This window comes from Lemur catta, chromosome 6 (genome assembly GCF_020740605.2).
Source record: "Lemur catta isolate mLemCat1 chromosome 6, mLemCat1.pri, whole genome shotgun sequence".
Taxonomy (NCBI): Eukaryota; Metazoa; Chordata; class Mammalia; order Primates; family Lemuridae; genus Lemur; species Lemur catta.
In genome coordinates, this window is record NC_059133.1 from 26,152,387 (window position 1) to 26,175,185 (window position 22,799).

The window sequence follows — 22,799 nt, forward strand, 5'->3', positions numbered from 1 at the left end:
AGCTCTCAGGAAATATCTGATTTCTAGGCTCTCAGCTAGACCATTTCTCTCTTATCTTAATGCACATGATTTGCATACTAATACACATGTGAGTCATGCATACTTTTGGAGGTTATTAATACTCAGATCTTCCTTTGCTATGCATATCATCATCGTGACTGTCCCTGGAACTATGTTGGGTCTTATTTAGATTGTGGGGCAAGTAATAAAAACAGGAACCAAAAGGCACAGGGTAATTTGATGCTGCAATAGATTTACAGGGTAACTTATCCCATGTTTTTTATTGTTCACATGAGAAAACTTAGGCCTAGAAAAAGAAATGCCTAGTTAAAATTTCATAACCGGCTAGCACTATGCAGCAGCCAGGGAGGGCTGTATGTTGTTGGTAGGTGGAGTAGGTTTTCCAGCATCTGTCATGCTTGTCTCTGCTTCATGCCAGATGATTCAAGTTAAGATGATATCAAATTTCAGGAGATCTAAAAATATTCTTAGCTCTAGAACATAGATAGTACGTATCAAATTTCTGCCTTACTTTTGAAGAAATTTACACTTAAATTTCATTTTTTCATGTTTTTTTTCCTCAATCAACTATAACCTGAGCTTATGCTATTTAAGTGCATAAAATACATTAAGTTGCTCAAGTAAACCCTGAATAACCACAATGTGGAATGTACACGAATGTCATCTTGGAAAAAAGTGTTTATTGCCAAAGACTAAGTATAATAGTATAATATTTATTCTGAGTCCTTGAAAGAGTTCTAGTCTGCTCAGCTTGGGCTTTTATGTTTAAATATTAAACTGTTTTCTGGATAAAATCAACCCCACAAGTACACGGGGCAAAGTATATTGAGTAATCAATTGTGCTTTGTTTAAAAGCCTTTTTTAGAGATTCAATTAACAAACAACAGACATTTTTTTCTGGTTGCCATACAACAGTTAATAGTGGAAAGCTAGATTACTATATGGTTGATGCTTTTGTCTTAAGTATTTTCTTTTATTGCTTTTGTGTGTATATGTTTATGTGTGTGTGTGTGTGTCTGAAAGAGAGAGGGAAAAAGTTTAAAAGCAAACTGCGACCTCTTTTGTAAATTAGCATGCTTAAAAAAATTAAGGGCTCATTGCAACTTGATTTGGAGGAAAGAGCACTGAATTCAGAAACTTGAGTTCCACTTTCAGCTCTTACATTTCTACTTGTGTGATGTGAAGCAAGTCATTTGCCTTCTCTGGGTCTTGGTTTCCTCATCTGTAAGATGAGAGAGAATAAGGTTGCATTTCAAACCCTCTTTCCAACTCTAAAGCTTCATAATTCTCTGCAATCAAATGAGTATTCTTACTTCACTGATCCTCACAAAATAAATAGATATTGTTTAGTAGCCATAAGTGTCAGGATGATTTGTTGTCATTTTCTTTATCATTTTCTTCTCATACATCAAGTGCATGAAAAAGTGTTCCATCTTACAGGACACAGCCTACATTTAGAAATAATTTTTTCTTCAACGACCCAGCAAGCTTTATTTTTTGGGGAATTATTGGTAACTTTTTGATTATTATAGCCAAAATTTCAATTAGACCTCTTTACCAAAATCAGTACATTACGCAATAAAGATTTTTTTGATTGATTATTTTCTCTGAAAGGAATATTATACTTTATACTCAATCACATATTTCTGTAACTATTTGATTATCCGTCTTCACACCAGACTATAGGTTCCATGATGTAGGGACTATGTCTGTTTAGTTCGCAGTTTAACCCAAGAGTTTAGCACAGTGCCTGGCACCTGGTGTGTTTTCAATGAAAAAATAAGTTTGGTTAAATAGGCTGAGCGGGATGGTTCTACGTCTGATGCCATACATATACCATCTTGGAGTCATCCATGAAAACGTCCCTAAAGAACAGCTGTGGCTCACATACTGTTTTCCTGAGTTCTCTCAATTGTATTGCTCATGCGGAAGCTCTTTCTTAGCTATGAGTTTTCTCTTTTTGGAGGAGAAGAGAGATGGCATTGATCTGACAGGGTACATTTTCCACAGCCACTAGGTGTGAAGAGAATGTTCCGATGTTACCCGTTTTTGCTGTTTGTTATCTGTACAGAAAGGCTGTTTGTAAACCAGGCTCAAGAAGCCAATTTGTGAGGCCTCCTCAGCCACCTCCTTGTAAACTCTTAGGACTCTCCACATTGACCCTTAACCCTAATTTGCTGAAGTACTTGGCCTAGCATCTGACTCAGCATCCTCCACAGGGATGGCGTGACTCACACCGCAAGCCCCAGCAAGGCCAAGATCAGGACACAGCTAACGGATGCTGGACGTGACTGAGGCCACTGTGGCCAGAGGGGCGGTGTGGATGGAGCTTTTGTCTGGACAAGCTGTGGTGTCAAGTCCAGGTGATGTGGCAGCTTGATTGGACCAGAGATTTTGATTGTTTGCTTTTATAACTTTCTCTCGTGAATCATACCTATAACAGTTGAAGCTTGGATGCTATATGAAAAGCAATACAATGATACTTATTTGAAAAATTTTGCAAGAATTAGAGTTGAGAGAGTTGAAAGAAAAATAATCTCAATCCTCCTTCCTTTCTTCCTTTTTAAATTCCTCCTTCGTTCTATTCCTCCCTCTCTTCCTCCCTGCCCTCCCTCCATTCTTCTTTCTTCCCTTCCTTCCTTCCTTCCTTCCTTCCTTCCTCCTTCCTTCCTTCTCTTATTTCCTTCTTTCAGTCTTTTCTTTCATCCATTTTGCAGAGAGTCAGGGTGCTATAGTAAAAGAGCTTGGATTTTAGAGTCAAGCAGTTTTCATTTAGAATCTTGACTTTGCCATTTCCTATCAGATCACTTTAGCCTCTCTGAGGCTCAGTTTCCCCGTGTGTTAAAAGGCGGGTCATAATACTGACCTCACAGGGTTGTGGTGAGGCTTCAGTAAAACAGTAACATTAGCTGCTACATATTAAACACTAAATATGTGCACTGTCTAATCTTCACAGTAACTTTGCAGGTAAAGTGCATGGTACATGGGCTTACCACATGCAGGTAACACAAATAACAAGGTGATGGGAAGAGTGTGTGCTCTTTGTAGTGTGTTTTTGAGTATGTGTTTACTTACTGAATTATCAGATGTCATTTGCCTCCACAGTTCCTGCTACCAAAGTGAAATGGGTCATTCCTTCATATAATCATTCCACACATGTTTCTCAAGTACCTGCTATGTACCAGGTGTTGTATGTGTTACTCAGGGGAAAAGGGGGGACAAAGAACAAAAGATAGTTCCTAACTTCAAAGTGCTTATAATTTAGTAGGAGTTACAGGCAAGCAAACAGACGGTTATAACCGAATGTGATGAGTCCTTTGACAGCAGGAAATACAGAGTGGGTGTTTTAGGAGGGGCCCTAATTCCAACTTGGGGGTTCAGGGAAGATTCCCCAGAGGGAATAAATAATGGGCATTAGGGGTTGGACTGTGTCCTAAAGAACGACATGTGCTAAGCACTAAGATGACTAAGATGACGGTGACACATGAGAGAAACCAGTTCATTGTGGAACTTGGAGAGCTGAGGCTAGGAATAAACTGCACTGCTAAATCAGGAGAAGCCTTGGGACCCAACTAGTAGACATTGTTTAATCTCAAAATACTTATAGCTGTTAGTGAGTTCTCAGTCCCTCTCCTCCTCAGCTGGGCTTTGGAACAAGATACCTGCTCCACTGCTGAGCCCCTGGACTCCTGCCCTGAGTGGGCATACGCCTATGTTGCTCACCCCTAATCCTTGTGCAATCTATCGAGCCATGCTGTTGGTCCTGAAAGAGAAAGGCCTGTCTTTGACCAGGGCATCCTTGGTCAGTTGGCTGTTTCGGTATTATCCCTACCCTACTCTGAGGAGTACTGGGTGATGGGACAATGACACTCCTCTCAAAGGTCTCTTCTGGACACCACTTTGCAGTCTGGAAGGCCCTTCAGCAGGCCCAGGAATCAAAGGCCAGCCTCTTCCAAAGGCAGCTCTAATACCACTTGGCCTCTCTGAATCCAAAAGCCTTCTGGAAAACCTAAGCAAGCCAGACTGTTGACGTAACAGCGTAGTTACCATTCCACTCTTCTTGGGAGTGGGGAGAAAAATGATACACAGATCAATAAGCTGGGTGGAAGACTGATTCATTTATCAATGTGCAGATAATCATCTTTGAGCTTGTGCTACAGAAAAGACTGTCCTCGTAGCTAGGTCAGCCACAGAGTGCTGACAAAGGTCTGAGGTGTGCCTAAGGCTCGGAGACAGGAAAGCAAACAGCAGTTCCTGACAAATCTCTCTCTGTTCACCCACCTTTTGTGCAGGCAGTCCAATGCTAATTAACATGGAATAAGGTGATCATATACTCTATTGTCCAAACCTGGACATTTTGAGAGTGAGAGGGGCTGCTATTAATTAGTGTACTGGGACAGCAGGCATAAATCGAGAAGGTTCTAGGTAAACCCAGACATATAGTTGCTCTAACCATGAGCTCTGTGTTGGTTGAATGACTACTCGTAGCTAGGGGCATCTGTGCTTCCAGGGAGAACCTGGGGCTGAGTCATTTCAGACACTTTTTCTGGCATTTTTTTTTTTCATGCTCCAAAAAGCAATTTTTGGAACATTCTCCATTTTATGAGATCTTATGTTTCTAAACGATCAATATTAGCCATTTTAATACAACACAATTGATTTCTATTTAAAGCAAAGGCATGGAGTGGTAAAAATGGAAACTCTGAAAACATAATCCTAAGGAGGAAAACTTCAGCTGCATCTCTTGGCTCTTTATAATCCTTCATTAATTAGAATATGGAGGCCAAGATTTTATTTTCTTTCAAGCGTTGGCCTGTAAAATGTCTGTCATACCTTATTAGCTTCGCTGATACAAGACTAAATGGATAGGGATCATTATTTTTGTTATTATTGTTTGTTCAGAGAGGTGACAAAAAAGAAAATATTTCACATTCAATGAACAGACAAGAAGCCAAGGAGGCACCTTCTTGATTTATGAGCTGTTTCTTTCTAAACTTGTTTCTAAGTCAAACGATAAGTAAAATGTCAGTTTTCTGTGAAGCCAACACCCTCATAGCAGCAGTATTTTCCTCCAGCTCAAATTAAGCAGGTTGTGGAAGAATTTGGTGACCAAATGTTACTTTTGTTTTGTATTCCTTCTTCTGTTACAATAATATGAAAAACTACCATTTTTAGCACTGATTCTGCAGCAGAGGTTCTCAATCCAAGACAGCGTTGCCCCTCCGTGGGTCTTTGGCAACGTTTGGACACAAGTTGGCTTGTCACAACTGAGGGCAGGGTGCTGTGGGCACCGTGGTTAGAGGCCAGGGATGGTGCCAAGCATCCACAAGGTAAAGAACACCACATCCCTCCTCCCCCACCACCCAAACAAATTAATTATCCAATGTCTATAGTGCCAAAGCTGAGAAACTGAGAGCATCCTAATGATTAATTAATTAATTTATGCAGCAATTATTTATTGAGAATCTACTGTGTGCTAGGCACTGTAATGCTGAGGATATAGCAGTGAACAAAACAGGAAAACATCCTATCTTACTCTTGCTTGGTTTGCATTCTAATAGGAGAGACAGATCCTAAATGAGATAAATAACTAAAATATTGAGAGCGTCAGAAAGTTATAGGTGCTGGGGGAAAAGTAAATCTGGGAAGGGAGCAGGGATGTCAGCAGGGAGCAGTGAGATAGAAACCTTCACATTACTCCTTAAGGCAGGTGGATTTATCACTATTTACGGATGAGGAAACAGCCTTAGAGAGGTGAGGCACTGGCCAGGGAGGACGCTGCTGCTGCGAGATAAGCCTGGGATTTGACTTTGGATGTGTCTGACTCCTTAGGGTCTAGTCTTATGTCCACTGTGCTATTTCATACGTGACAACCAGAAACGTGATGCAATTCTCCTTTCTCAACTCGCTGGTAACCACCTCCCTCCCCACCCAAGCGATCATTTCAAGCTTCTGTGTTTCCATTGGTCAGATATCCCCAGGCTAAATCCTTATCTTAGGCTCATTACCATCATTAAACATGCTCAAAGCTCTCTACTGTTTAAAAAAGAACATGAAAAAGTTCCTACCTTCATTCTACATGCCCCTCCGGCTCCAGCCCCTCTCTTTCCTTCCTTTTATAGCTCAACTTCTTAAAAAGATGCTCCATACCTGCCATTTCTCCCCCTTATCCTCCCCGATTTACTTATAACAGGATCTCTGGACTCTTCCTCCGTATGAACTGTTCTGTTAGGATCAACAATGGCCCCCAAACTCTGTTTTTATAGACTTTGTTCTGTTTGTCTCCAGTTTCTCACTTGGCCTCCTCCCAGCATTTGTTGCCTGTGTCCTTTCGTTCCCTGCGTCTGATCTGCTTCTCTTCTCGTGACTTCCACCTTTCGGCTCTCTGGGATTTCCTTCTTCTTTGGCTTTTCCTTCTGAGAAGCCTCAATGGATTTCTCTTCTCTGTCAGCCTTTTATTAACAGGTGTCCTCCAGGACCCTGTTGTCAGCTTTCCTTTCCGATCATGGCTCGTACAGACCTGTCATTTAGAGTAGTCCCAAAGATACATGACATCTTTGTAATCTGCTGAGACATGAACGTGATTTAGATGCGGGAAGAGTGGGACGTGCAGTGTGAGGACCACCTCTGAGGATCATTTCCAGAGTCCACATGGCTCGACTCAGTTGAATGACTGTTACAGCACGGACTCCCTCTACCCCCTTGATGATGATAAGAGCCCCCATCTGGTCTCTTTGGTCCCTATTTTAGCTCCATCCTTTACTCTTCCCATATGCATCTTTCCAATAGGCAAACTTGATCATGACCTAACTTCTAGCACCTTTATCATTCACAGCTTAACCTGTCTACACTCATATTTTCATGCCAAGTCACAGTCTGCCATCTGCCTGGAATGCCTTCCCCCAAACCCCTGTTCCATGGCATTGACCTTGGAAAGCCCAACTTGTTCTGGAAGGCTCAACCTTAAGCATCACTTCTGTGCCCCTTCCCAGATTTCTAGGCCCAGTTCCATTTTACATATGCACCACTGCCTCCCACATCCAGTTAGGTTGTGCATTCCTTCAGGGCAGAGAGGAACACTCAAAAAAAAGCAAGGTTTCTGTCCTCAAACAAGCTGCTCTTCCCAGAACATTATCTATTGTTTTCTCTTTTTAAAGTTTCACCGCTCTCTCGATTTCAAATTTTAAAATTTCTGACATTGCTTTGCTGTGTGACTCTGTGTGTTCTACTCAACCTCTCTGAGCTGCCATTTTATCAACTCAAATTCTGTGAAATCTTCTCACTCTAACTCTAGAAAATACATCAAATTCTTTGTGTTCTCTAGGGAAAAAGATGTCATAAACCAAAGATGAAATAAACTGTCATTTATTAAAGAATATCATATATAACTTTTTGTCATCAAACATTTCATTATAACAGAGTTTTGCCATGCAATTTTTTTGTGTGTGCATGAGATCACCCTTTGTCTTTTTCTCCAATTTCTTCTGAAATTTTTGAAAAGCTTAAAGATTTGCCTTTTGCTGTTTTTTTTAAATCTCGGTTTCCCCTAAAGTGAAAGGAAATTTTCATGTCAGAGGAATGAAAAGATAAAAGTTTAAAGTTGTATGTCCTTGACCTTGATCCAAAGTGTTCTTAGACTATCAGCAGCACTTACTGTCACAACCCGGAAAAAAGAAGCGCAGCAATAAAGGAGGAATTAGAAGAAAAGAGACACAGAGATGAATGCCGGGTACCTTCATTCACATCATTATTCCAAGTTTTTTAATTAAAATCATCTTTTAAATATATCATTTTGGTGATATGGGTAAATGTGTGGCAATGAATAACTGTAAGAGAAAACACAAGAGGAAGCGTTTCAGTCTGGCCATCTTTTGTTCAAAATGCTTTAGTGTTTTATTTGACACTATTGTCACTTCCATGGAATAGCTCCATGCATGGAGAATTGATGCTTAAATACTGGAGGTGGAATAGGTGGGAGAGAAAGAGAACTGGAATTTATTGATTACTTTACCTGTGCAATGTGTTTATATAATTTATTTCATCTGATGTCTTTGACACCTCTATGAAGTATATTTACCCACTTTTGTGTTAAGCAAACTAGAGCTCACTACTGTTAGTGGTAAGTAGAGCCAAGATTGTAACTTAAAATTTCTTGAGTCAAACATTATAGCACACTGATGTCCTGTTATGTAGAAAATAAATGTTCTGGCTTCAAGCACTTTATAATCCAGAGAACTGCAAATGTCTCTGTAAAAGGCAGAATTGGTAGACTACTTATTTATCCTATCTTAAGTACTGTAAAAATAACTTCATCTACACGAGTGTGAATGTTTGGCCTTACTGCTAGTAGAGTATCCACTTTGAGTTGTTTATCCCTTGACAGTAATGCAGAAACAGACACTATTGTGCTAACACGTATTTTCAGCAGATAATGCAACATGCCACACAGATTTTGAAGTTATTCAGACGCAAGCTATTCACTTGCTGTGCAAATTTGGCAAGATATATAATCTCTAGTAGACTCAGTTTCCACCTGTAAAATAAGGATGATGATAACTACCTTGGAGGGTTGCTAGAAGGATTAAAGACACACCTGAATCATACTCTTTGAGGACAGAAACCACTCCATTTGCTGGGTGGTCTGGCTGAGACACTAGGTAGGGCCTCTGCACTCACTGGCCACTGCTGCAGGTCCCCGTGGTACGTGCACCAAAGCGCTGAGTACTTGGGTGTGGGAGGAGGGATGCCAGGGTAGGGGAGGTACTGAAAAGAAGGAACCAAGAGCTTTACTAAAAGCACTTTGCAAAATCAAGGCAAGGAAATGGCAGGACTCTACAGAAAGAAAGCAGGGAAAGGCCTGGGGCTGGGGTGGGTGATGAATATTTGTTTCTCTCCAGTGAAACACTTCCTAGGCTGGAATCACAACACTCTACTCTTAGTGGGGAATTCTCTTCTGAAAGACTAGCCTCACAAACACAAGTTGGAAAATGATGGCGCACATTTCCTCTCCCTTATTTCATTCTGTAATGCAATACATTTAAAAAAGAAGTTGTTTCACATAAACCCGATTAACTCTGAAGAGAGTCGTAATCCATCCAAACCAATCCAAATGAAGGTAACAGGAATAATCAGGCTCTCATTATGCATCATGCTGCTCCGTTAATTTATTGTGCCGCACTAAATAATAAGCTGGTAGGCTGCACATTGCTTTTTCCACGTTAGATCGAATAGCTTATTGCTCCTGGAGCTTATTTCATATCGCATAAAATTTGGATATATTATAATGGAGTAGATATTAGTCCATTATAAGAGACAGGCTTAAGCACTTCATTTATAGGATCTCTCCATTTGGAAAATGGTGAGGGAGAAGACGAAATGCAAACAGGATAATGGACGGAGGGGATTTGCTTGCATCGCCCGATGGGCTGGCCCTGCCGCGGTGCCAGCTGGTTGCCACGCACAGGGCCGGGTGCCTTGGAGAAAAGCAACATTTCCAGTGGGAAGAAAATCCAAAGAGAGTTTATGTTCTTTTTCAGGGAAGTGTTGACATTTTAATTACTTTCTGTTTTCTTTGGAGCTACATTTGAGAATTGGAAACGAGTTAGAAAAATAAGAATTGGCTTTATTAGAAATAAGATGAATTGACGGGCAGACATGGGCTGGAGAGAGTCCAGGTTCAGCTCTTGAAGTCTCCAGCAGGACCCAGGGAGCCAAAAAAACTCAGCCATTGAAAAACTAACCAGAAGAATAACTCTTCGGGGCTTATCATCTCTGAGAGCAGACTGTGTCTCAGCAATCTAATCTTTTCTGGCCTCGGGGTCCCCGGACTTTACTTTTGAATTTTTTTTCTTTTAAACGTTGATCTTTTGTAAACAGGGGGTTGTGAGCATAAGTAGCACAGGAATGCGAAGGAAAAAGAGAACAATTAGGGAAAGTTGGAATGACTTGAGGAAATTGGCAAGTCTAGAATTATTTAGTTTTGAAGATAATCTGATACTGTTGGTATTTCATAAAAGAAAAATGCCTGTGGAAGTGAGGGAGGGGCCGGAGTAAATGGCTTTGGCAGATATAATATATCTGTACCTTCTCTCCCTGCACCTGCAGTTGCCTGGACTTGAATAAATATTTAGCAAATCCAGGGTGCCTACATTCATGTTCCAGGATCAGGAAATCTAAAAATAGTGAGTAAATCTTGCAAGATTGAAATTTAAGAAAAAATAAACAAAACCAAACCAAAACAAAAAACCCCAAATCTCCAACCAGCATCTTTGAGGTGCCTGAAAGGGTGACACCTGTGGATGTAAGCCCTCCTTGTCCCTTGACTGCTTCCCAGCCTGGCTATGACCCAGGGACAGTGCAGAAACTCCACTGACTTCAGACCAGTCAATTCAGTAATAAGAGGATCAAACTGAATCCCTAAGAGATTATCTAATACCTACTGTGTGTCAGGTTCTTTAAATACATTATTTAAGTTTTCAGACAAACCTATAAGGAGATATTATCTCTACTGCGGATATTATTATTTCTGTTTTACAAATGAGGAAACTGAGGCTCAGGCAGGTTAAGTAAATTTCCAAGTCATATACACTTTTATTGTAAAACATTTCAGATATATACAAAAGAAGATGAAGTTAGTGTAATGAACTTCCATGCTCATTTTACTGCACTTATTTAGGGTCAGTTTGATTCATTTACACCTACCTGCCCATTATGAATTTTTATTTAAAAAACAACTTTTAAAAAATGTAATTAACACAATAATTGTATGTGGTGAACAATTATATCATTATGGGGTATATAGTCATATTTTGATAAATATGATGTGTGATGTTGTGATACATATAATGTATAGTGACCGGATCAGGGTAATTGAGATATCTATCATCTCAAATATTTATCATTTCTTTGTGTTGAAAACAGTCAATATCCTCCTTCTAGCTATTTGAAACCATATAATATATTATTGTTAACTACAGCCGTGGTACAGTGCTTAGAACTGCGGTTCCCAAGCCCTGGGCCGGGAACCCGACCGCGCAGCAGGAGGCCAGAGGCAAGCAAAGCCTCACCTGCACCCACATCCATTCCCCATCGCTCACATTACCATCCCCCATCAGATCAGTAGTGGCATCAGATCCTCGTAGGAGCAGCAACCCCACTGCAAACTGTGTTTGTGAGGGATCCAGGTTGCACGCCTCCCATGAGAATCCAACACCCACTGATCTGATGTGGAGCCCAGGCGGGGACATGGCTGCCCCCTCCCCACCCCCAGGTCCATGGAAAGACTGTCTTCCAGGAAACTAGTCCCTGATGTCAAAAAGGTTGGGGACCGCTGCTATGGAACACTAAAATTTATTCTTCCTATCTGTCTGTAAGTTTGTGTTATTCAACAAATCTCTCCCTGTGTCTCCCTCCCACTACCCTTCCCAGCCTCTAGTACCCTCTGTCCTACTTTTTACTTTTATGAGATCAACTTTTTTTTAGCTTTCACATATGAGAGAGAACAGGGGGTGTTTAACTTTCTGTGTCTGGCTTATTTCACTTAATATAGTGTCCTCTAGTTCCATCCATGTTGCTGCAAATAATAGGGTTTTATTCTTTTTTATGGCTGAATACGGTTCCATTGCATGTATGCATTAAGACCACCTTGTCTATATTCATTCATCTGGAGTTGGATATCTACGTTGATTCCATGTCTTAGCTATTGTGAATAGTGCTGCAATAAACATGGGGGTGCAGGTGTCTCTTCAATATACTGATTTTCTTTCCTTTGGATAAATGCCCAGTAGTGGCATAGCTGGATCATATGGTACTTCTATTTGTAGTTTTTTGAGGAACCTCATACTGTTCTACATAATGGCTGTACTAATTTAAATTCCCACCAACAGTGTATATGTTTCTTTTTCTTCACATCCTTACCAATATTTATTTTTTTTCTTTTTGATAATAGCTATCTTGGGCTGAGATGATGCTTCATTGTGGTTTTGATTTGCATTTCCCTGATTATTGATGTTGAGCATTTTTTAATCTATTTTTTGGCCATTTGTATGTCTTCTTTTGAGAAATGTCTGTTCAGATCATTTGCCCAGTTTTTAATTGGATTTTTTTTCTTTTTTGCTGTTGAGATGTTTGAGTTCCTTATATATTCTGGTTGTTAATCCCCTGTTGAATGGATAGTTTGCAAATATTTTCTCCCATTCTGCAGGTTGTCTTTTTCTCTGTTGATTGTTTCCTTTGCTGTTCAGGAGCTCTTTAGTTTAATATAATTACAATCCCATTTGTTTATTTTTGCTTTTGTTGCCTGAAGTACTTCTATGTTTTCTTCTAGTAGTTTTATCATTTTGGGTCTTATATTTAGGTCTTTGACCCATTTTGAGTCGATTTTTATATAGACTGAGAGGTAGAGGTCTAATTTCATTCTTCTGCATTTAGATATTCAATATTTCCAGCACCATTTGTTGAAGAGAATATCCTTTCCCAAATGTATGTTCTTGGCACATTTGTCAAAAATCAGTTGGCTATAGACACATGGATTAATTTCTGTCTTCTGTATTCTGTTCCATTGGTCTGTGTTTCTGGTTTTATGCCAATATCCTGATGTTTTGGTTACTACAGGTTTGTAGTATATTTTGAAGTTTGGTAGTGTGATGCCTCCAGCATTGTTCTTTCTACTAAGGATTGCTTTGGCTATTCTGGGTCTTTTGATTCCATACAAATTTTAGGATTTTTTTTTCTGTTTCCATGAAAAATGTCATTAGTGTTTTGATAGGGATTGCATTGAATCTGTAGATTGCTTTAGGTACTATGGTCATTTTAATAATATTATTAATAATTCTTCTGAACCGTGAGCATGGATGTTTTCTATTTGTATCCTCTTCAATTTCTTCATCAGTGTTTTGTAGTTTTCCTTGTAGAGATCTTTTATCTCCTTGGTTAAATTTTTTCCTAGGTTGGTTGCTTATTTATTTATTTGTTGCTACCTTAAATGGGATTGCCCTCTTGATTTTTGTTCAGCTAGTTCATCCTTTGTGTATAGAAATGCTAGTTATTTTTTAATATTGAGTTTATATTCTGCAACTTTACTGAATTCACTTATCAGTTCTAAGAGTTTTTTCATAGAGTTGTTAGACTTTTCTATATAAAAGATCATGTCATATGCAAACAGGGAAAATCCTTTCTAATTTGTGTGCCTTTCATTTCTTTTTCGTGCCTAATCAGTCTGGATAGAACTTCTAGTACTATGTTGAAAAAGAGTGGTAAGAGTGGACATCCCTTTCTTGTTCCAATTTTGGAGGAAAAGCTTTCATCTTTTTCCCCATTCAGTATGATGTTAGCTGTGAATTTGTCAAATATATGGTCTTTATTATGTTGAGGTACTTTTCTTCCATACCTAATTTATTAAGGTTTTTATCATGAAGGGATGTTGAACTTTATCAAATGTTTTTTCTGCATCTATTGAGAAGATCATATGGGTTTTTGTCCTTTATTCTGTTGATATGATGTATCTTGTTTATTGATTTGCATATGTTGAACCATCCTTGCACTCCTGAGATAAATCTCACTTGTTCATGGTATATTATAATTTTGATGGGTTGTTGGATTCTGTTTGCTAATATTTTGTTGAGAATTTCTGTATCCATGTTCATCAGGAATATTGGCCTGTGGTTTTCTTTTTTGCTGTATCCTTGTCTGATTTTGGTATTACGATTATGCTGGCCTCATAAAGTGATTTAGACAGAATTCTCTCTGCTTCATTTTTTTTTTTTTGGAGTAGTTTGATAAGAATTGGTATTTATTCTTCTTCAAAGGTTCAGTAAAATTCAGTGGTGAAGTCACCCAGGTCTGGACTTTTCTTTTTTAGAGACAATTTTTGTTACTGATTTAATCTCTTTTCTTGTTATTGGTCTGTTCAAGTTTTCTGTTTCTTCTTGGTTCAATCTTAGTAGGTTGTATGTGTCCAGGAATTTATCCATTTCCTGTAGGTTTTTTAATTTATTGGCATATGGTGTTCACAGTAGTCTCTAATGATCCTTTGTATTTCTGTGGCATCTGTTCTGACATCTCATTTTTCCTTTCTGATTTTATATTTGAGCCTTCTCAATTTTTTCTTAGTTTGGCTAACATTTTCTTAATTTTATTTATCTTTCCAGAAAACCAACTTTTTGTTTTGTTGATCTTTTGTATTTTTTTAGTCTCAATATCATTTATTTCTGCTCTAATGTTATTGTTTCTTTTCTTATACTAATTTTGGGGTTGGCTTGTTCTTGCTTTTCTAGTTCCTTGAGAATTATTAGGTTACTTATTTGAAATCTTTCTAGTTTTTTATGTAGGTATTTATTGCTGTAAAATGCCTACTAATACTGCTTTTGCTGTGTCTCATAGGTTTTGATATGTTATGTTTCTATTTTCATTTGTTTCAAGGAATTTTTAAAATTTAATTATCAATACCTTGCTTCACCTATTGGTCTCTCAGGAGTAAGTTGCTTAATTTCCATGTATTTGTATAGTTTCAAATGTTACTCTTGTTACTGATTTCTAGTTTTATTGGTGTCCGATAAGATATTTGGTATGATTTTGATTTTCTGAGATTTGTTTTTTGTTCTAACATATGACCAAGCTTGAAGAATATTTCATGTGCTGATGAAAAGAATGTATATTCTTCAACTGCTGAGTGAAATGTTCTGTAAATGTTCATTAGGTCCATTTGGTCTATGGTGTAGTTTAAATCTTGTGTTTATTTGTTGATTTTCTGTCTAGATGATTTTTCCAGTGCTGAGAGTGGGGTGTTGAATTCCTCAACTACTTTTGTATTGGAGTCTACCTCTTCCTTTAGATCTAATAATATTTGCTTAATAAATTTGGGTGCTCTGGTGTTATGGGTATATATATTTACAATTATTATGTTCTCTTGCTTAATTAATCCTTTTATCATTATAAAATGTCCTTCTTTGTCTCTTTTTACTGCTTTTAACTCAAAATCTATCTTATCTGATATAAAATATAGCTACTCCTGCTCACTTTTGGTTTCCATTTGAATGGAATATCTTTTTCCAGCCCTTTTCTTCAGCCTTTACATATGAGATAAATTTCCTGTAGTCAGCATATATTTGGGTCTTCTTCCCATTATTTTCAAACAAATCTCAGGCATCAATTTTTTTTCCTCTATATATCCTTCAATATGTGTTTCTAAGAGATAGGGATTCTTTAAAATAAAATAGTCACATTATCTTCACTAAACCTAAAAACATTACCAATAATTCCTAATATCAAGAAATGTACAGTCAGTATTTTCTTATCTTCAATTGTCTTACAATCTATTTTTTTTAAACAGTTGAATCCAAATCTAAACAAGGTCCACACATTGTGATTGCTTGATGTGTCTTTAGGATCTCTTTTTATCTGTAGCTTCCTTCTTCATCTGTATTGTTTTTCTTAGAATTTTTGATTGAAGAAATGGGATTGCTTTCCCTGAAGATTTTCTAACAATATGAATTTTCTTTATTTCATTCCTGAGATGTTCTCAGACATATTTATCATCTTGTACTTTGTGCTTCCTATAAACTAACAGTTAAGGCTAGAGATTTTATCAGATTCTGTTTCCATGTTTTTGGCAAAACTACTTCATAAATAATGGTATATATTTCCATAAGTGGAAATTTGCATGTATGTAATGTTACTAACTTCTAAAGACTTTTGCCTGGATCTGTTAATTAATTAGTTATTTCAAAGTGGTGATATATTAATTTTATGATTTTTAAAAAGACTTTATTTTTTAGAGCAGTTTTTGTTTCAAAACAAATTTTAGTGGAAAGTACTCAAAATTCCCATATACCTCCTCCTCTCCCACACACATAGCCTCCCCCATTATCAATAACCCTCACCAGAGTGGTATTGGTTACAATTGGTGAACCTACATTGACACATCATGATCACCCAAAGTCCATCCTTTCATTAGGATTCACTCTTAATGTTGTACATTCTATGGGTTTTGACAAATGTATAATGACATGTATACACCAATGATTTCTTTTTCATTTACTGAGCAGGATACTTCTATAAGAAGAAACTTTTCCCCCTCCCAATTACCGATTTGGATATCTAAAGTAAGGAAACACAAAATAAATGCTTTGTTCTTTTCCTCATCTACCAGATTGCAGAATAATGAGTTGGTTCTCTCCTCTAAAGTGAACATGAATTGTTGTTTTTGTTATTATTGTTGATATTACCAAGAACTCACATATTTAAACATATTTTATGTGTTCCAAAGCTCTATTTTACAGAGATATATGTATGTGTATATATATGCATATACATATCTATATACACACACATATATATATGCTAAGAACTCAATAGTAAACTTCTGTGTCACCAAGGTCTATATATCTACATTATTTTGCTTTCTTGATTTTAAGAAAGTAATTCTTTTTATTTATTTTTTTCTAAGACTATTATAAAACAGCAAGACAATTTAAAATTTTATCTTAAAACACTCTTTTCTACTTACTGACTCTCATAAAGATTCCTCTGAGTCTCTGAGGATGGTAGAAAACCTTGATTTATTGCTAGAAAAATAGAAGCAGCTATTTGTGTAGACATAAGAACAGGAATGAAAGAAGGAATGAGGGAGAAAGGAAGGAGGAAGAAAGGAAAAAAGAGTAAACAAATGAGTATTGAAAGATAAGCCAATTAATCAATGGGCTTTGGCACAGTTGAGAAAAGTTATTGCAATTAATTTACTTATATGGTCTCATGTGACATTATTATTGGGAAGTGGTTAATCTTGAGGGCTTGAGATTCAGACTGCTTCGGTCAAATCTCCAGTTCTGATGCTTCCTGGTTGTATCAGTGTGGGCAAGGTACTTCTCTAGGCCTTATCTTCCTAAACAGTACAACAGTGATAAAAAGCATAGGTTTGTAAGGATAAAATAAATGAATACATATAAAGTGCTTAGATGATCGATAGTAAATGCTTAATATTAATAAATGTTAGTTGATTTTTTTGTCATTGTTATGATGATGATGATGATGATGAAATGGTGTAAATCTCTGGATGGCAAAGTAGTGTCTTTCTGGACATAGAAAAAGAGTAAAAATGATATTTGTCGAGTAACTGCTAGGAACAGGTACTGAACTAGTATCTGTTTTGTATTATGTAATTTTTTATAAATTTTAATATTTCTAAAATCTATCATCATTATATATTATTTATTTTAGCATAGTAGCTGGCAAAGGGAAGGGGTACAATATACTTTTTTTTTTTTATAAATTGAGTGATATTGTTAGGTGTGTTTGACATATATTAGGTTTTGCTATACCTGCAAAGAACTTTTATAAGACAAAGAATGATACAGCCCCAGCAAATAATGGAACTTGGCAATTCTATAAGTAGAAGTTAAAGGAAAAATCCCAGTAAATGTGATCAAGTACTAATGTGATAGCAAGGCACTCGTGGATCACAGAATTATACCATTGCCCATAGCAAATCCATATCAATATTCACCAAAGTATTTTTTTCCTCTGTATAAGAAAGAAAGAAAAGAGGAACAATTTCCAAATCACTCCTCCAACCAGGGAAATGATTTTAATTACCAATTCATCTGTTGGCAGACTCTTCTGGCAGATGTACCTGCAACTTGGAAAGATAACAAATGAACCAGTTCCTTGCTCCAGAGTTGACACTGATAGTGCTTACTGAATTTGCTCTCGGAAAAGAATCCTGGGCAACAATACATCTGGCACTCTGCTCGAGGAATTTGTCATGTCATTGACATGTTCAGCCTCCATTGTCCATACCACCCCGACAGCAGGTCCTTTATATTTCAAAGAAATTGCAGTCTGAATTAATATAATTAGAATGTAACTGCTATGCACTGCACAAACTCCTTATTTCCAAGAGTACAGATCTGATAGCATGTCTGTGCTTAAAATCTTTCCAGTGATGGCTAGGGGGTAGCAAGCAGATAATAAAATGACAGAACACACACCATTTCATCATCTTTTTAAAGTATTAACTAATGGAAATATAGGAGAAGAAAACTGTCCTATCCTTAGTATGTCTAAATAGAAATACCTCTCAAGTTTACTAGCCCATATAGCACTTTTATAAAATATGTACTGTAGAGTATCTGAATTAAGAGAAAGAAATGAAATAGGCAAGCTTACGTATCTTTTAAAAGATATGCAATGAAGTATAAAGTAGAGTGACTGATTCGCAGATTGAATTACAGAATTAAAAGGTGGTTAGATAACATCAGTAAATCTTTCCTGCTTCACTTTGAATAGTTATATCACTAACCAAGACATTGTCATCAAGTTAAAAACTTGGGTGCTAGATTCTTGAATTTCATTCTTTGTTATTTTTCTGTTTCTGCAAATACTTGATTATGGATATAGTGAAAGCTGAAATCAGCATCTTTCTTTTAAAAATAAGATTAATTTACATTCTCTCAAATAAGTTAAGCTTCTCATTTGGAATAACTCACTTGAGGAGAATAGTGGCCTGACGTGTCAATGTGTGGGCTGGTACTTGTGGCCTCTGCTTTGAAGAATATAAAGTTTGTCCTTGTGTATGTTACAGACTGTTTTTGTCCTCCCAAAATTTATATATTGAAGCCCCAACTCCCAATATAGTGGGATTTGAAGGTGGGGACTGTGGAAGGTAATTAAATTTAGATGAATCCTTGAGGGTGGGGCTCCCATGATGGGATTAGTGTTCTATAAGAAGAGGAAGAGACCAGAGTGCTTTCTCTTTCCTCCTCCTCTCCCCACCCCACCCCCTGACCCCAACCCCATGGTGGTCACGTGAGGACACAGGGAGAAGGTGGTTGCTTGCAAGCCAGGAAGAGAGCCTTCGCTGAGGAACTGAATCAGCTGGCACCTTAATCTTGGATTTTCCAACCTTGAGAACACTGAGAAATAAATGTCTGTTGCTTAGGCCACTCAGTCTATGGTATTTTACTGGACAGCCCAACTTGACTGAGATAGCGCCTATGAGCAAGCTGATTTCATGAGTATTAAGAAGAGATACTGTTGTACATTTTTTAATTTTTCATAGAAGCATCTATTGATCTCCATCTGAAATTCTGTGTCAGAAATTGCTGTAATAGAAATACAGATAATGGGCAGGGTGGTGCAAGAAGAGGGCCAAGGTTGTGCACATGAGAGATGGTTTCAAGACATGAATTCCAGTGGCCCTTTTAATTTTAAACCAAATACACTTTATGAACCAAACGCATTATGTTAAAGAGCTGCAGCCTTTAGTTTCTCCTTATAAAGGTTGGGTACCCCTTCCAGTTAGCATCTTGAACAAGTCAGGAATAGTTCCCTGCCTCCTTGACGTCCTGTTGAGTGTCTTCCTTGTCTCCTTCAGCCTGGGGAAACTGTGCACCATTTTCCAGTGTTTTTCAGAATTGGGTGTTTCAGAGTCACATGTATGTGTGTGTGTGGTGGTCAGAGTTGGGCGTTCGGGGAATTGGAAAAGGACTTTTAAAAATGCTGTTGCCTGAATTTCCCCCAGACCCACTAAATCATCACTTTCAGCTGTGGTGTCCAAATTACATATGTTGAAACCCACTCCAAGTGCTTCTGATGCATACCAAACTTGACACCTATGGACCAGTGCTCTCTTTCACTGATGCAAATATTCAAGTTTACTATCTAGGCAGATCTTTCTATAGGTGACGTATGTGATTTAATTCAAGACATTTTGCGCCATAGGTTTTGAGAGGGGCATATCAGAACACTTGCTGGGCTTCTCTGCCCCTCATTGCACACTTTTCCTCCCCACTTTGCCATGGGTTGTTTAGTTCCCCAGTCTGCATGTCTGGTCTGGGTTAGAAAGAAAAATTGTCATCTCACGGTTTCAGGAAATTTATTTTTGCAAATGAAGGCAAAGAGATTTATATTCTGATGTGAAAATATCCTTTAAGAGAGCAAATTATTGTCCCTCCTTCCAATATATTTGCCTTATTATTCTGGATGTTTAATAATAGGATTATATATTATAAACACATGTTTAGAAATCCAAATATATGCACAGATGGAATACATCAAGCTTGCCAAAAGGGTCCATTCCCCCAAACACAGACACACAAGGGATTTTGCCTCTGTTTTCTCTAAGGAATATGAAAGTCAGACTGGAACAAAGGAGGTTTAGGGAATTCTTGTCACTAGTCTCCTAGCTCCCACCAAATGCTAGCTCTGATGTTGTCTTTTTTATTTTTAGTGGCCATCAGAGAATTCTCAGGGGGTTAAGTAGGAAGTAGACTGAGGATGACGGAGAATTTCTATCCACTGTTTGAGCAATTAAGTGTTGGATAAACTAATCTTGTAGAAGACAGCTTGATTTATCCACAAGAGGTAATAGTCACTCCCAGAACCCAGCCTGCCCCATAACACCCAAGAGAACTTTATTCTGAGTTTTACAGAATAAACTGATTGGGGAAACAACTGGATGTAGGAAACATATAACAATTACAGCCCACAAAAGAGTTTTTTTTTAATTGTGAAAGAAGAATATACTCCTAGAAGAAAATATGGGGGAAAAGATGAACATAGGGGTCATAAGGAATAGAGAAAGTATGAGCTAGAGTGCTGATTTTAGAATCAGAGACATGGGGATTAGTCCATGAGAGCATATGGGTTGTATGCTTTTGGGTAAACCTGTCTTCTCACCTATAAAATGGGAATAATATTTTTCTTACACTACTATGGTAAGGGTTTGCTAAAGTACATTCTTTAACAGCACTTAGCAAAATGCCTGGTATAGAAGAACAATTAACACAATACACCTGAGATAACAGTATTGTTATTTCTGGTAGCTGAAAGCGGTGGTTACTAAGTACATTCTTTCTCAGCAAGCAGACTTTGAACTCCTTTTGCTTTTAGGCAGAATTACTACTATTGTCATTTCTAGCACTAAGCCTACATCATATTTTTAGGAATTTGTTGAGATCTCTTAAATTAATACTATTATTATCAAAAAATAGGTTTCACTTAGCCTGTTTTCATGATTTATTAACTGAAATCCTGTAATCCTTGCCTTAAGCTTACAAACATTCTTCCTAGTTTCTAAGAATAATTAAAAAAAAATACCCTCAGAAACAATTGATGTTCACAAGAAAGTAAGAAATATTTGCAGTAATGTTTCATTTTACCATATTTTTTTCTTTCCTGAAAAACCAATGAAGAATGGCAGTTTTATATGTAAAACACTAGTTAGCCTTTATATGGATGACATTTTCCTAAAAGCCTAGAAATATTTCACATTTGCAGAAAAACACCCTGTTCCTACGTTGGATCTGATTAAAATTCAAATCTATATTAACATCTCATTACTTTTTGAAAAAAGCGAATGCCACGCTTAATGGAAAATGCTCAGTGCCTGCCAGCTCTGCTTCTGCCAGTTCCCTAGCAAGGCTGTCCTGGGACCCGGGAGGGCTGGACCACAGCTACATCCTTGTTAAAACAGTCCCCCAGTGTGAATGCTGGCCCTTATAGTCTTTCCTTCCTTTTACCTTTCCCATCCCTAGATTGTTTCAGCTGCCAATCCCTTAATATTTTCTCTGAACTAAGGGAAAGGGAAGGGCAAAAATGACTTTGAAAGAATAACATTTCTTTTTATGGACTTAAATAGAACTCTCAACACAAAACATCCTGTGTTTTCTTTTAATTGATGACACACTGACTGTAGGAATGAGTGAACTAAAAAGTAGACTTGATGTTCAAATGGACATTGTTTCAGCTGCGCACTGTTTGATTGAGGGAAAGTTGTTCCATTATTTTAAATTACAACCTTCCCTCTTACCCTAGACACTCCGGATCTCCTTATACTCCTACTGTGCCTTTTCTTTTCTCCATTGTGTGTATCACCTTCTAACATGTGTTTATCATGTGTTTGGCTTATTCTCTGACTTTCCTGGTCCTAATGGGAGTCCATGAGAGCAAGCATCTTTGTCTATTTTGCTCACCATTGGATTCCTGATCTAAAAAGAGTACCTAGCACAGAGGAGGTGCTCAATAAATATTTGCAGGCCCGGCGCGGTGGCTCACGCCTGTAATCCTAGCCCTCTGGGAGGCCGAGGTGGGTGGATCACTGGAGGTCAGGAGTTCAAGACCAGCCTGAGTGAGACCCCGTCTCTACTAAAAATAGAAATAAAAATTATCTGGACAACTAAAAATATATATAGAAAAAATTAGCCGGGCATGGTAGCGCATGCCTGTAGTCCCAGCTACTCGGGAGGCTGAGGTGGTAGGTAGGATCGCTTAAGTCCAGGAGTTTGAGGTTGCTGTGAGCTAGGCTGACGCCACGGCACTCTAGCCTGGGCAACAGAGTGAGACTCTGTCTCAAAAAATAAATAAATAAATAAATAGATAGATAGATAGATAAATAAATAAATATTTGCAGCATGTTCTTTCCTATATAGTTATGGAGGAAATAACTGGTAAAAATATGGTAGAAAAATATTCTATAGATATACACTTATACCTAGTAGGTGCATTTGAAAGTGTAGCTCTATTTGGAGTTTACATATCTTAGTTGGTGAAGAAGAGATAAAAGAGTTGAATGAAAGAGAATTATCTCCTTGTTTCTCTCTATTCTCTTGCTCTGCTTTATTTTTCTTCAAACCCTGACTCCCATATAACCAACATAACACATATTTATTTTGTTTTCTGCTTATTTATTTATTTATTATTTCAGAGTATTATGGGGGTACAAATGCTTTGGTTACATAAATTGCCTTTGCACCAACCAAAAAGCATGCCCATCTCCCAGATAA

The 22,799-nt window shown here is 37.7% G+C and overlaps 1 long non-coding RNA gene across 2 annotated transcripts in view; it reads left to right on the top strand.

The window, feature by feature from the left end:
- LOC123639454 overlaps positions 1–22,799 on the top strand; it is a 45,914-nt gene that overhangs the window by 9,144 nt on the left and 13,971 nt on the right. The window lies entirely within an intron of this gene.